Here is a 17,395-nt window from a genome sequence, read left to right as displayed (position 1 = left end):
AATCTCACATGCAAAAAATTACTCCAAAACTTTAATCTACTCTAATCTCTTCAAAAACATAAAATGAAAGTGACTTGTGAGAGGCTCCCCATATCCCCCAATGGACGTCTCTTCACATTCCACGAATTTATTTCAAATTCCCTCACTCCGCACAAAAAATAAGCATGAATGTGCATTCACAATTATATTTGACAAAAAAATCATATTGAAACTATTTCGGCCCTATTTTTTCGAGCCTTAGCTTTTTGGGCATATTTTTGTGGCCCTGTTTTTTTTGTCCCTATTTTTTTTGGCCTATTATTTCGGCCTCCATTTGGCTTCCTATTATTTTGGCCAACTATTATTTTTGGAATTTTTTTTAATTTTATGATTTAAAAATTTAATATTTAATTTATAAGTTTGTAATTGCTCTCTTTTCTTTTTTACTGACAAGGAATCTTGGCATATTCCTGTGTTGGGCATTTGTGTTGCCATTGTATAGAATGCCTCTCAGCATAAATATATGTTGCTATAGGCTAAAAAATTGCATCTCTTTTGGGTGTAATTGCATGTCTAAAATAACTAGTTGAATCAAGAATATCTAGAAAAAAATGTTCTGAAGCTTGGTTCATGTTGAACTAGGGTACTGCTTAAATTTACACAAAAAACTTACATTCAAATTGAAGATGTCAAATAGTACAAAAGAAAGACAGTAAGATTATACCAACTACAATGAACTATCACAAGAAAAAGAATGAAATGTTTTCTAACAACTCATGTTTCAACTAATCTAGTCAAAGGGTTAAATATTTTTTAATAATCTGTGTACTAACTAATCAAGATGAGATTTAATTGTATTTCCTGTAATATATGAAACTTATTTTCACCTAATTTGAACGTGTACAAAAAATTGATTTTACACGATAGGCCAGAATGTAAGGTTGTCATCCTTAGAAGTTAGACCCATCTACCAAGTTGACTATTTAGAAATGAATGGAAAAACACTGAAGTGTACCAATCCTCAAACATGGACTTACAATTCATTTTGTTTCATTCTTTTTTGTGTATTTTTCAGCTCACCTTTTCCTTTGTTTTATTATTGCTCAAATTTTGATAAACCATTTGGTGAACTCTTCTTCATTTCTAATTCCTCTTTCTTTGTTTTTATCCATGTTCCATTTTGCATTTATAAATCACTTATTTTGTCATCGTGGTGAATCTACACATTCATTTTCATGATTCCATTACACCTCTTTTTTGGAAGCTTAATTATTGGCATATTGGATATAGCCATATTTTAAGTTGTTTTCTTTGTCCTTTGTTGTTCCCTTGGACACTACCAAATTTTTGGTGATCTTCAAATTGCATTCTTTAGTTTGTAAGTATTGTGCCCTTATTGTTTTTACCTTGTTCTTTTATTAGTATCGTGTTGAAGTGTTGGATTAGACCTTTGAAAGGAGAGTTTCATTACTCATCTTTGAATTCACCATGGCATCTCTCGTACAAGTAAACTCATTTCTAAAGCATGAGATTGCATTCAATCACCAAAACCACACTATTATTAGCTAAGAAATTACTCATGAAAATATGAAATCATTTTCCTTGCAAGGCTGAGTTGAATTGCAAAAAGCAATAAGAGTAACAATCTACTTGTTTGTTTCCTTATATTGGTGGGGTTTTTCAGTTAAATTTTGACTACAATAGCTTTACTTTTTTGCAAATCAGTTTCACACAATCCACTTTCTCCAATAAGCTCTCACTCTTTGGCTATCACATTCTTCTTCTCTCCTAGATGCTTATTCCTCACAATCAAGGCTCCAAAGTTTACATCTTTAAATGTGTCACACTATAGGGATCAAACCAACTCCAAGAGGATTATCATGGTCATTCTTCTAGGCCTCCATTATTCTCTTGTCCTGCTATCTCATCCATCTAACACATATTTTCTTTGCTAGTCCCTTTCCTACCATTTACCTAACCTAACAAAAGATTTTAGCCTTTCAAATATTTCTTCTTATAAGCAAAGGCCTTCTTAAGTAAGAAAAAGTGTTCCAAGAAAGGAGAGTGATCATTGGAAAGTAACAAACAAAATAAACTATAATATTAATAAGTCATAAGGAAAAAAAAATTAAAGGATTGTAAACTTGAGATTCTTTCAGTTATCTAATCAACAACAAATTGAGAGATATAGTGATCAGGTGCAGTGGTCTAGGATTCCTCGTTATCAATGCAATGTTGCGTGATGAAACAGATTCCAACTTCTATTTATCTAGGATTGGATTTCCAATAAAAGGGTAAATTTCCTAAATGTTGACAAGAAAAACTTGCAGTGAATGTCATAAATTTGCAAACCAAGAGACCACTTCCATGGAAATAGAATTTATGTATTGTTGTCTTATTGTTACATCCCAATTTTTGACCTAATTTAAAATATAGTCATTAAAGTTCACATGAAGTCAATTGACAGTCAAATTTGTTATAATAATACGAAATGGTAAGATGGTTAGTCGTTATAATGCGAAGATAACATGTTAGTTGATTATTTATCACAAATTCATAGAATTGAAAAGGTGGTTAGCCGTTATGATTATTTAAGATTAAATAACTTGATTGGTAATATGATTTAACTATGGAGAATTTCCTTATAGGAAGCACGTCAAAGAGGTGGAAGCATTGTCAGAAAAGAATTAGGCACAGGAGCATCACCATCACTAGGCAAATAGGTTGAGGACCTAGTGATCTAAACACTAGGATACAATCGATGAAACCACATGCACTATTAAATAAATAATTTAAAACAAACTAATTTAATTTAATATAATACGTACCTCAAAGGATTTTAAATGATCTATTATCTTATTATATAATATATCTTTGTACGTACATAGATATAAAAAGATATAAAAATGATGTAACACCATCGTATTATTTTATTAAAATAAAATGATGCCACCTCACCAATATATTTACATGTACGTATATAAATATAAATCATAATAATGTTCAAATTATAACGTTCAATCTTCTTCCATCTTTTCATTATTTTTCTTGTTTGAAAATTGATTTAACACATGGCATTTTTAATTGGTGTTCAAAGAGCCAAGATATTCTTTATGTTACGAAAGCCAAGGAGTCACATTATTTCTTTTTAATAGAAGTCGAGAGTGAGAGGCAGATATAAATCTATTCTTTCATTCACCTGACTTCCATATGTTTCAAGCATACCCAACTTCCTTTTATTATTCATGATTTTCCTTGTTCAATTCTGACTACCATCTAAACCCGATACTCTGCAAAAATCATCTAAAATTGTGCATATTCCATTCAAAAATCTTTACAGTTTATAGCAATTCTTTTCTTGTTACAAGTATGTCATATATTGTTCATCCTTGTTGAAGCCGAGGGAGGCGGAAGACCTTTCCATCTAACAACAATGTCATCCTGATATAGTCAATTGTATATGTTCTTTTCCTTGTTGAGGATTCAAGTAGTATTCAAACACTATGGTTATGTCTTCAAATCTCTGAAGAAGAGCTGATACAAATCGTCTAGTAAGACTCCAAACAATTCTAATTTTATTTTAGGTCATGTGATAATCATTTCCAATTAATGTTATTCCAATGTCTCTACATTTTATTTCTATAGATGCAAGCTAGAGATTATTCTCATTCAAAGCTAGATAACTCTAAGGAGTTGCTTACCAATATGCAAAGTAAAGTGTCTATAACAAGGAATCGTATGTTTTTTTTTTTCCAATAGTTATTGGAATTAGATGATAGTTATTTCTACATTTATTCTTTTAAAGAATTTAATCATGTAAATCACATATTGTGAAATGTTGGATGTTCATAATCTTCATGAAACAATAAGAGTTGTTTGCTCTGAAATTCTAAATGCCTAGGACTCACTGGTTGTTTAGCCATGCAAAAGGGTGAAGAGGTAAGAGAAAGGACTTTGCAATAACATGAAACAGAATCGGTTATGACATAACAATGTTTATGATTTTTTTAAAGGAATAATTTAAGAGCTCATGCATGATCATGTTTATTGTATTCTCCTACTATCAAGTCGAGTGGTGTGATTAGATACCAGGATGCTCAGTGGATGACAAGGTGTTCAATGTCTCTTCCAGGTAAAGAGGGTCTTTCTCATTAGAGATTGTAAGGGGATAAGTTATGTTTCGAGGTTGGGTGGTTAAGCCCTTGACAATGTTTCCTCTTCACAAAATATCGAACATGCATTAGATAAACATACGCTATGCATTCAAATGTTTGTCGAAAAAAAATATTTTACTTTTATAATGTATATTCAAGTAGAAGGTAAGCTTGATTGAGTTCTATCATCATTACACTTATTTCTTTAAATGAAAGCAACTATTATCATCAATATAATTGGCAACCAATTAGATTGGTTGATCTTCTGAGCGTGTAATATATTTATTTGAGAGAGATAAATTTATCTGATGGATTGTTATTTCAATCTTTCATTTATACGAGTAATGATTATGAGCACATCATCTAATCTTATTGCCATAGTTAAGCAATCGGAAGGAAAGGAGTGATATAGTGGTATCTAATGCCCTAAATGATACAGTGGTATCTGAAGCCCTCAATGATACAGTGGTATTTGAAGCCCTAAATGAACCAATGGTAATTGATGCCCTAATTGATACAGTGGTATGTGATGCCCTAATTTTTATAATGGTATTTGTGGACTAACCTTAGTATTTACAATAAGTTATGGTCTAAGGTTGGGTGGTTAAGCCCCTAACAATGTTTTCCCTCTCCACAAGATGTCGGACGTGCATTAGATAAAGATATGCTATGCATTCAAATGTTTGTCGAAAAAAAGTATTTTTACTTTTATGATGTGTATTCAAGTAGAAGGTAAGCTTAATTGAGTTGTATCATCGTTATAGTTATTTCTTTAAATGAAAGCAACTCTTATCAATATAATTGGCAACTAATTAGATCGATTGATGTTCTAACTAAGCATGGAATATATTTATTTGAGGGAGATATATTTATCTAATGGATTGTTATTTCAATCTTTCATTTATTAGAGTAATGATTATGAGCATATCATCTAATCTTATTGCCACAGTTAAGCAATTGGAAGGAAATGAGTGATATAGTGGTATCTGATGCCCTAAATGATACAGTGGTATTTGAAGCCCTAACTAATGCAATGGCATTTGAAGCCCTAAACGATCAAATGGTAATTGATACAAGAGTATGTGATGCCCTAATTGATATAGTAGTATTTGTGGACTAACCTGGGTGTTTGCAGAAGCAGTGCTAGATTGATTTCGGTTTCAAATTCCATGGTATGTAGATTTTAATTTCCATAGTAAATTTATTGATGTTGTTTTCAAATGTTAGCTATGAGTTTTCCGTTTAAGTAATTGTAATTGTTAAATCTCATTCACATGAACGTAATTGAATTAACTGTCTTCCTATGAAAATGAAGTAATAACTGTATTTCTTTGAATATGTCAATTGTTAATTAAGACCCGAAAAAAGTGGTCGTTACACTTATTAACACTCAGGACCTATTGTTTTGATGTTGCAATACATGGCCATCATCTACATGTTTATAATCTTATGTTTACAAAGATTCTTGTATAGCTTCAGAGATAACATTGATGTTGGAGGTATAAATCATTTAAAAGCATTATGAAAGAAGATGGATGACATCTAGGTGATTGCAAATAGCCTTGATTTCTTCATTATCCTAAATTTCATGGATTTTCATATAGACATACTAGAAGAAAATTGGATTTGAGTACTCTCTACAGGGAACAAAATTCATTGCATACTACATTAATCACCTCCAAAGAAGTTTGATGATAGCAACTATTATGTACAATTTGAGACATTAAATTAAACAACTACCCTTTTAATGAGACAAATGAGTTATACATGTCACTCTAGCAAAAAATAATAAAAAATGGCTAGTAATTTTGTAAGTGACATGTAAGTATTTAGAAGAGTTACAAATTAAATTACGATGGTATGTAAATCATCCACCAACAACCATACAATGAAATGGTAAAAGACACCAAAGCACTCTATTGATTTCTGTGTATAAAATGTCATACATATATGGTCCAAAAAATAGAACAGAATAAAAAATTGAAATCTACAACTACTAAATAACTAGTTGTTAAAAATAACCATAAATGTTCATCATCCTACAAGATCCATGATGAGCATTGAAAAAATTGGTCATTATTCTATTGTTCTCCCCCATTGTGAAAATTTGGAAGAATTCTATACAAAGCTTAGAATGTATTACTCAAACTCATGTTAGGGACTTTGTGAAGATATCAACAAGTTGTGTCATGACAGGACAATAGACAAGCTCAAACAAAACTTGTTTAACTCACTCACTAATGTAGTGGTGTTGAATCAATATGCATAGTCCTACTATAAAACACTGGAATCTTTTTCATCTAAATAGTGCTCTAATTATCACAATACAAAATAGTGGGACTATTTTAAGATTTGTTGCATATCTTATAACTATCTCCTCAACCAAACTGCCTAGCAAGCAATAGAGGAGATGATCAATATCTTATGATCATCTCCTTGACCAAATTGCCTAGCAAGTAACAAAGGATTTGTTGCATATTTTATAGCCATCTCCTTAACCGAACTACCTAACCAGCAACAAAAATAGCAACTTTGTAATTCAAATTTTACAATAACAAGAGGTGCAGTGGATTGTTTCATGGACTTCCATGAAATTATTGCAAATCCAAGATTAAAAGTATAACTAGAAGTAGACTTTTAATCATCTATAGAACCTTTCTGATTTGAATCAAAAATTTCAACCAGTGTACTCTTATATGAATGCTAAAATTGAAGTTCATATTGCAATGTCCCTTGAAGATACGTATGAAACCTTTTTTAGTGCTTTAATGTGTCTCCTTAGATTTTGAGACCTGGTATCAATGGAGATTAAAAGTGTTGATGTGAGTATTCTCACCACTCAAACGTGTAGAATAAAATACTAAGCATTCTATCTTGTCTTGAACAAGAAAACCACAAACGCTAAACATTGTGCAAATGAATGATCAAATGAAGCAACCCCGAGGTTTACAATATGAATATGTAACTTTACATTGGATAAAACTTAGTTTAATTGTAGTGCCTGCCCCTGGTTCACATTTTTTTATCGTTGCTGAACTCTTTTAGAACTAGTTTTATGTTGTTGGTTAGCAGCATTCTTTTGATATTATCAGATATTGTGCTATGGATTCAGTTTATTATGTAATGAGATTACTTAGACTCTACATTTCATGTATGTACGATGATTATTTTTAGTGTTCACAATTATTGATGATGATTATTACATTGCTTTCAATTATTAATGATGATTAATAAGACGATTTATTATCATATGTGCTTTCTTATGGATACTTACCCCATACTTGCATGTGTATAGTGTGCATGATTGTCTTGCGTGTTTGATTTTGTATGGTGTGTCTGATGTGGTTAAAGAAGGGAGTCGTAGTCACTTGCTAGTCGGGATCTACACGATGCACCACTTCCTACCATTGTCTGTTTAGTTTAGTATATATTGTGTTTGTACATGCATGGTTTTTATGCAGGTTGCAGGTACTGGGTATCGACTTCCCTGAATTGTCAGGATGAGCGTACCCTATCACATTATCTCAATGATAAGAGAGGGGAGATAAATTCTCAAGTCCAAATCTCAACCCTTTGAGCCATTTGTCCTAATTGGATTATTAGGACAAGTATCTGAATTGAATACACACCGAATGTGTCGGATGACATATTTCGTGATTTTTAACCCTTTAGATTTATTTTGTATGATTTGTTCTATGACGGGTTTTCATATTTTATCTTGGAGGTCTATGGTGAATTTTCCATTAATTAAGTCTTAATAAATAGATTTAATTAATAAATTATTTATTTGAAAAAATTAATAAAATATCATGATCTTTGATATTTTGATTGTAATTAATTGAATGTGAATTATTGGAGAAAAGGAATTTAATAAAAGAAAACTAGAAATTGAAATTAATAATAATTATAAAATAATAATAAAGTAATAAATAAAATAATAATAAAAGTTATAAAAATTAAAATGAAAGTTATAAAATTTAAATAGAGATTATTTAAAAAGTAAATTGGAGTTATAAGCTTGCATGGGAACTAACATGTGTCAACAACACGGGGGTTAGTGCATCAATTAAACACTAAGTGTCTACAACTCTATGACTCATCAAAAAGGTTGGAAAAGACCCATGCTTAGTTGGTGACACCTTTCAGCAGTTTCAAGAAGCAATCCAAAGGTTTCTTGAGAGCTCTTTATATTCAGGCATTCATAGAAGCTTAGAGAGGGGGTGGAGAGTAATTGGAACATTGGAGGACTCAAGAACTCTGAAGAAGGGAGCTTGCTCTATGGGTTTTTCTGAGGAAGAGCGAATTAGCATAAGAATCCGGGTAGATTCTTGTGATTTTTCTTATGCTATTTCCGCATCATGCATTCTTGTCTTCTTCGTGTCTTCCATATGTCTTCTGAGGAAGTTCATATTTTTATTGTATGCATTTTCAATTTGGGCAATTAAATTTATTTGAGAAATTTATATGCATGGATTTTTAAAAAAAAGAGAAAATGGGTTTGGGTTTGAATTATAATCAAATTGAAATAGATTTGAAAATGGTTTCAAGATTTATGGCCAAATCTATTAGTGAAATTATTGGATAAATTTAGAGAACAATTACCTTTTAAGAAGAAATTTTTAATTGTCATGTCACTGCCCCTTGGATAGACCCGAACTCAGTTATTCATAAATTTTTATCGTGATCGAATTTATTCGATCGCTCCGGTCAGAAGTGGCGCAACTTGGCCCTCTCCAACATATTTCAATTTCAGCCCGATCCAACAATTCATTAGGGAGATATGACCGTCGTACTGAGACTGTTTTATTCAAAGACAGATATTTCTCCATTTCCCATAACCAAGAGTTCTTTATGCTTAAACTTCACAAAAATAATATATATCAGAGCATGGAATGAATTAAAGATAGTATTGAAATCTTCCCTTATTAGAATCTTATTAATATGCATTAGTTTTATATGATTTATTATCTAATCTATTTAAATCAAATTTAATTAAGATTAGTTAATAGTAGAAGAAGTGTAATTAATTATTAGTCAATCTAAGTAAATAGATTTTTAAATGAGAGAAAATTTAAAAAAAAAATATTTTTAATATAGTTTATATAGTGAACTTTTTATAATGTATATTGAATACTATTTAATATATATTAAACAATTTTAGAGTTGTTTAATGAAGATGATAATGCTAAGAATTTGGAGATTATTCATGTTAAAATCTACAATGAGTCTTATTGGTTTGTGACAGGGATCTCTTTCAAACAACGTTTATATAGACAAAATATTATTATAACAATTAGAAAATGAAGTCTAATGGTTGATTTTAATATTGATTAAATAATTGTAAGATGATAATTTATATTATGTTGATTTAAATTTAGAAACTCTGAATGATATTGGATTAAGACTAAATTATTATGTTATTGGTTAATACGTTTGAATACCTTAATGGAGTTAACAGTTAGCCAAATATTAACTAATGAGTTTATGGAAAGATTCTATAGATCGAGTATGTATAGTTTGAGGAGTTTATTATTTATTAATGTTTCTAAGGACTAGAAAACTATTAATAAATAATGGTTTAAATAGATATCAACAAATTTGATTAGAGTTAATCTAGTGGAGATTATTTATTGATTGAAGTTTGGTAAAAGATAATAATTTTTGGAGTTGCATTATAATTGATTTTTAATCAATTGATATTCATTGAGTTGATATTATAACTATGATATTAATAATTAAGTTGTGCAATAGAGTCTTATTTGAAAAGATTAATGATAATACGAATTTGTTAAGGGAATGTTGGTATTCTTTGAAAGATGACGAATATGGTCATTTAAGATTTTCAATAATTATTATTAAATTATTAATATGATCTTTTGAGTATTGAATTATAGTTGACTTTTATCATACAGAATTATAGTTAGTTATTAGTCATCTGATATTAATTGAAACGTTGCTATGATTATGTAATTATTAATTAAATCAATCAATGAGAGTTAATTAGATTTAATTAACAATTAAGTTAAATAATGAAGATTTAATTGATATAATTCTTTTAATAAAATTGTAGAAATATTGATATCAAGTTGATAGGTCTTATTCTTAAGACTTGAATGATGACTTTAGATATTTAATGGTGAAGACTTAGTAATATTTAATTGAGGACTATTAGAATATGGACCTATGTTAATTGATTGATGTAATTGATCATTTTAATAAAGTTATAATCTCTTATTCGAAGAATGATAATTGGTCCTCTTATAATATAATGAATAATGATCCTTGATTTATGGAGGAGAGTTAATCAATTAGAATATGGATCTTAGTTAAATAAATAAAACAATTTAATTAAAGGTCATTGATGATCAGTTTAATGAGTAAATAATTATCCTTAAGTTATTTTTAGAATAGTTGACTTTTATCATACAGAATTATAGTTAGTTATTAGTCATCTGATATTAATTGGAACGTTGCTATGATTATGTAATTATTAATTAAATCAATCAATGAGAGTTAATTAGATTTAATTAACAATTAAGTTAAATAATGAAGATTTAATTGATATAATTCTTTTAATAAGATTATAGAAATATTGATATCAAGTTGATAGGTCTTATTCTTAAGACTTGAATGATGACTTTAGATATTTAATGGTGAAGACTTAGTAATATTTAATTGAGGACTATTAGAATATGGACCTATGTTAATTGATTGATGTAATTAATCATTTTAATAAAGTTATAATCTCTTATTCGAAGAATGATAATTGGTCCTCTTATAATATAATGAATAATGATCCTTGATTTATGAAGCAGAGTTAATCAATTAGAATATGGATCTTAGTTAAATAAAGAAAGCAATTTAATTAAAGGTCAGTGATGATCAGTTTAATGAGTAAATAATTATCCTTAAGTTATTCTTAGAATAATGTTATTAGGGAACAAATGGGTTGACTTGTAGGTCAAATAATAACTTTATACACTTGAAAGTATACTTGAAAACAGAAAACTGAAAACCCCTATACATTATTCAACTATGTGAATTTAGTAAACCAAAACATGTGTTTGCATTGTGTATTCTATATGCTTCTTATTTTGGATTTTGGGTTGACTAGTGTTGACCAGTCTTAGGATGTTACCAGAGGCTCGGGGGTTATGAGATATGATGACATGTTGATCTTATTTGGTCTCGATCTTTATAAGCCCAACTATGGTAATGTGATCGTATGCTCTATGAAATGTTTGTATTTACTGATTATTATTGTTCATCAGTCTTCATGTGTGAAGCTGAGAGGTATGTTTATGAGACACTTGAGCTAATCATTTTTGAGTCATCGATCAGTTATCCTTGGATTATTTTCTAGTCGCCATGATGGGACTGAAATATGAATTTATTTCTTGATGATGTCATATTGTGACATGTTTGACTCAACCATTTTGGAGTCTTCGATCAGTATGATTTTGAGGTATTCTTGGTTGCTTGTTGAAAACCATTTATTTTGAGATATATTTTGGTTATTGAGAAACAATTGATACTTATGATTATCAGTGATGCTTTCAGTTGCCAATAGAGAACTGTTGTGGTTATGATTTTCTATGGATGCTTTTTCAGATGCTCATGGAGATTTGATGATTCTTATTATGGATATTTGATGCTTTTATGCATATTTGATGATTTTATTATGGCTTATCTTTTATTATTTTGAGATTTATGATTCCATGAGCTTAGGGTAAGTAATCTACTTGTAGTGTTGGGAAGTGGCTTGCAATGGGGGTCGGGGCCCTAAGTGGCTGCCAGGGTAACTCATTGTAAGTTTGGTTAATAAGTGATAACATTTACACACTAAATGGGGATTAAATGAACCTAAAAAGATAATTCTTGATGTTCTCGCCCATGCCTTGAGTGCTTGTACAGGCTAGGATGGGAGTAGTGAGAACACATGGTTGCAACCGTGCATTCCATAGTATGTCTCGTCAGTATGAGAGGATACTAGTGGCCGCATGAGATCAGTATGGACCCATGGAGTTTAGCTAATTGCCAGGGTAACTTGTACGTGATAAATGCGATGACACTTTCCCACTTGCAGAGTAGGTTTCCTACATGTCTTTGTGTGCCTCTGAGAATTAGATATCGATTTTGTGTGATGGAACCTTTGAGTTAGTATACTTTTAGGACTCTTGGACTTATAGAGATTTGTGCTTCATGAATTGATATCCTGTTTGGGACTTGAGATTATCTCCTCAGCATGGTGGGAGTGGACCACTTAGGTTCCACGCGGTCGAGTAGTAGTGTATTTTCACTCTTATCATTTGAGATCCATCCAAGACACCGTGGCTGGAGTATCCTTGGTCGGTATTTATTCTTCATTATGTTCTTGGAGCATTATGATAGATAATATACCTTATGATGGATGTATTTACTGGTATGTTTCTTATATTGATGATTTGCTTTACTTTGCATATGTTAGTTGATGATTTATTATGCTTTACTTTGCATATTAGTAGGATGTTTTAGGAGTGACATTCCTACTATGTTAATACTGATGATCTCTTCGGTGCTTTGGAATGTTACGCATGGAGGGATGGCTAGGATCCACGATGGTCTAATGATGCTATTTACGGTTGGAAGGAACCGTGCACTTAGTTATTTATGTTTGTGATATATGGTTATCTTTTGTGATGGATGTTTATATCTTTTGTGATGATGTATCATGTATGATATGTGGTTTCATTTATGTTATTGCATCATGGATTAATATTAGATGATGATGATGTACTTTATTTACTTGGATGTTTATTCTTTTAAACTTTTCATACCCTGTGATATGTACAGTGGATGATTGAGCTAAATTAAAATATAATTACAAAAAGACACTTGTATATTGTTTAAGTACATTGGATGTATCATTGTTATTTCATAAGGATGGGATGTTAGATGAATAATTAATTTAGATGTGATACAACGTTAAGGGATCTTTAAAGAATGTAGCCTGTTATGTATATATGTTATGTTTATTTTTATTTGAATTGTTGCTATTGCTTTCGCAAATGTTATGAATGGTTTTATCTTTCATGTTTAAAAAAAAAAATTGTTTGGCAAACTTAGTAAAATTCTTTGGATCCCTTGGCGGGGCATTACATTAATAATGTGATATGCTCGTCATCACGTAGGGACTTGCACTATTCTTCCTAGACTTTAACAACTCCTCTCTTCAAAATGGCTAGAACTTGGAACACTAACTCAACTTCAACAACAACAAAACGGATTTCATTTTGAAGGGTTTATAGAAATCTACTCTATTCCTAAGAACAATTGTGACAATGGATGATGCTTACATGAGTGAATTCCTTTAACCAAACTTTTCTTTGCCAAATGAAACAACTACACAAAGATGATGAAAACTCCAAAGGGTACACCAAAGTTTTCATATTTTTAATCATTCATTCAAATACCCGATGTTGGCATAATCCAAAGGAACATCCACAATTGAACTTAGTATTTAAGCAAGGTAAGACTCACCTTACATTGCAACTTGCAATCAATAAGCAACAAAAGGTATGGACATTGGATTCATCATTCATCTTCACATTTCTTCATTTTAACCAGTAAACTTTTACTAAACTATGAGAAGTTGAAACCATGCAAAATGTAGAAACTTGTAGACAAATTCGTAATGCCTTCAAAGAAAAATGTATATTATCTTCACCATAATCTTGCCAACAATTTCTTGTCTCTTACTTTACTTCTATTGCTATCTAATCTTCTAATCCCTTCTAATGATCTAATCCTTTACAAATGAGAAAGCCAACCTTTATATAGACCTCTCAACTATAATGAAGCCCCTAGATTGATTCGAATAAATGACCAAGATATTCTATGAAAATCCCAATTAGGATTGTGTTGTGAGGTTTTCACACCATCATCCCATTGGAAATAGGGACCCCCATCTTTTTACTTCTCGTTTGTAGGTTTAGGTGGGGGAAAAGATAGGTAACACTTTGAAATTTTGCAAGTCTCTCAAGAAAAAGTGTTAAAAATTAAACATTTGAAAAAATTGGCTAAAGAAGTTAGAGTCAAATGTACAGTCGAGCTAGTCATTGGCATTAAAAAAGGGGAGCAAGGCTTTGCTTAAAATCACTTGGTTAAATAGGAAGGTTGTTCCACCTTGCCAAATAAGAAGATGGAAACCACCACCCTAAGTGGCAACCTACTAGATAAAATGTGGACTCCACTTCCTTAAGTGGCAACTTGCAAATACTAAACCAGTGCATAGTTTGGCCCTATAATATTGCATAAGTTAAATTGCCATAAGAGAAAATAGATGTCAAATGTTACTTCTTTAGGTTTGCTAGATAAGAAGGTGAATCCACTTCCTTAAGTAGCGGAAAAATAAATAGATGGAATCCACTTCCTTAAGTGGCAACTTGACAGATAAATAGGTGGAATCCACTTCCTTAAGTGACAACTTGACAGATAAACAACTAGAATCACTTCCTTAAGTGGGAAGCAGATAAACTGGTGGAAGTAGCAACTTGATAGATAAAAAGGTGGAATCCACTTAAGCGGCAACTTGATAGATAAAAAGGTGGAATTTACTTCCTTAGGTGGCAACTTGACAAATAAAAGGGTGGAATCCACTTCCTTAAGTGGCAATTTGATAGATAAAATGGCAAAATCCACTTCCTTAAATGAGAATGGAGTGAATTACATTTAATGGGTAATGGAATAAAGAAGATCAGTCTAAGGGAGAGATTTGTATTCAATAAGGTGAGAAATAATGTAAGAGAAAGGTATGAAGGATTTGCAACCAACCATACGGCCCCTTCCTATGGCTTGAGTAGCCTCAACAAGCAATGTGTGGCCTCATTTTGCAAGATATGTCCTCAACATTCAACTTGCAGCCCCCTATAGCTAAATGCATGGACTAATTGTAAATATCTAGGTCCCAAACTCCAAATGTATGGCTCTAAAATCTAGGGAAGAGCCTACACTCAATGTAAATCAGCTTGAATATGAAACATGTGAGCCTGGTCTGATTAATATCGAGCCTTAATTCAATTAGTATAGGGCCAAATCTATCCTCCAATAGAAAATATGTGAACCCAAAGAGACAGGCCTCAACTCAAATCAGAATTGTAAATGAAATGTGTAGACCTAGTCATATTAAATCAGGCCTAAATTCAATGCAAATCTAGACCTATAGCCCAAACGTATAGGCTCAAAACTCCAAATAAGGTCCTAAAATAGTAACATGTGGCCTTGAAACCATAAGGAAGCCCCAAATCAATTAGTGCAACCCCAAATCTGGGCCTTATAAAGCTAACATATGAAACATATGAGCTCAAATTCTAAGCATCTGACCCTAAAATGAGGCATGGGTTTGAATTCAAACAAAATAGGTTATAGGCCTCAAATCTCAAATGGGAAACGTGTGGCCTATATTCAATGAATGCAGCCCATAAAGGTAAGTATGAGCCTTGGTAGCAAATAGATGAGCTCAAAATCAATGGCCATGGCCTCAACACTCCAATTTAATACAAGGCCTCATCGAATTCAATAATGAACCTTTATTAGGCCTTGATGTGCCTCGAATTCAACCAAGGGAGACCCAAGTTTTATGAAGGATTGTATTTATATGACATAGAGAGTAATTCAATCCAATTAGAAGGCCTAATTTTTTAATTTGAAATGGCGAGAGGATTAAATTTAATAAAAGGCCATACAATGAATGAAAATGGAATCTATCATCAATATTGCCATCTAACATTTGATGGTAGAAATTCAATCTTTTGTAGTCTTGAAAGATGAAATCAATTTAAGTGATCAACTATATAAACAATGTCATTTCACCATTTAAAAGAAAATCATTTCAAATCTGATTGCAGGCATACCAGGAGAAACTTGAACCAGCAAAGAGCAATTTGAGGAAGATTTTTAATCAATTTTGATGCAAGGTTGTATATAGGTGCTGATAATAAAAAAAAATTCTTCAAGTTTTTGATGGGGACACAACCCAAGAACAGAATGGACACAACAGAAAAGGGAAATTGTATTAATTGAAAAATAAGCTAGTACATTCATTATAGAGAAAATAAACTTCAAAACATGCCCTAAGGGCTTACAATAGCATAAATGTGGAGATAATTTATCCTTTCAATACCTCCTCTCAAACTCCACTCCGAACTGCCTTTTACAATGTCAGAAATCTCCGTAAATAGACCTTGGAGGGTTAAGGACTAGGAGTACATTCTAGAAAATACTAGTAGGCATCCACCGACCAAATAGAAGGTTCCGAAAGCTGCGGTATAAGTCGGCGCAAATCTAGAAGAATCCAGAAACGGTAACCGAACTTTCGGGAGGCATAACTTTTGAACTGTAGCTCCGATTGACGAACCATTCACATTTTCGGAAAGCTCTTGAAGCACTCTATAGCCTTATGGATGAGCCTTGCTCGTCCCCCATTTTTTGGCCCTTTTCGAGGTCATTTAATGCCCCTAACCTGACTTTGAAGCATTCTTAGGAGGTCTCCAAAATTCGAAAAACTATAATAACTTTCAAACCATGGGGCCTATTGACCTGATTCTTTTTCTGGAATGCTCTAAATCACGATTACATTCATCTGGCCAATTCACACCTTCTAGTTTACCAAAATGATGGTCCAATTACATGCTCCTATTTTTTCGGGATTTTCTAGCACACTGATAGTGGGACTGTGAGAGTTGGAACCTTCATTTGACCCAAATGGGTATCCAAAAATGAAAACACATGAAACAAAAACTAAGTCTAAGTATATTTTTTTTTGGGTGACACAGGATTGCACTTATACCTCTGGATGCTCCTGCATCAGACACCCAGGGTAGATTGAAAAGTGACCCTGTCACTTTATGAATGGTAGAGGAAATCCCAAATGGGAAACCTCAGCTGCTGAAATCCAAGTTGAGTCCTCGATCGGTCGTCCTTTCCATTTGACCAAATACTCTTCATACTGCCTGTTTCTGGTACTCCTACCCACACGATGATCTAGAATGTCTTCTATCTCCTCCTTCTTAGAAGCAGGAATTGGACATGGCTCTAACACTGGCTCGTCATCTGCACCATCATCATGATAATCTGTTAAGTCTGCAATGTTGAAAATAGGAGAAATGTGAATACCATCTAGCAGCTCCACCTCATATGCATTTCCTGAGTCGTGTTTCTTCAGAATTTTGCAGGGGCCAAATTTCTTCATTTTCAACTTGTTGTAAGTACTGGCTGGAAATCTT

This window comes from Cupressus sempervirens, chromosome 10 (genome assembly GCF_028749045.1).
Source record: "Cupressus sempervirens isolate cs-2001-9-10 chromosome 10, ASM2874904v1, whole genome shotgun sequence".
In the NCBI taxonomy this organism is placed as follows: Eukaryota; Viridiplantae; Streptophyta; class Pinopsida; order Cupressales; family Cupressaceae; genus Cupressus; species Cupressus sempervirens.
This window is presented reverse-complemented; position numbering follows the sequence as displayed.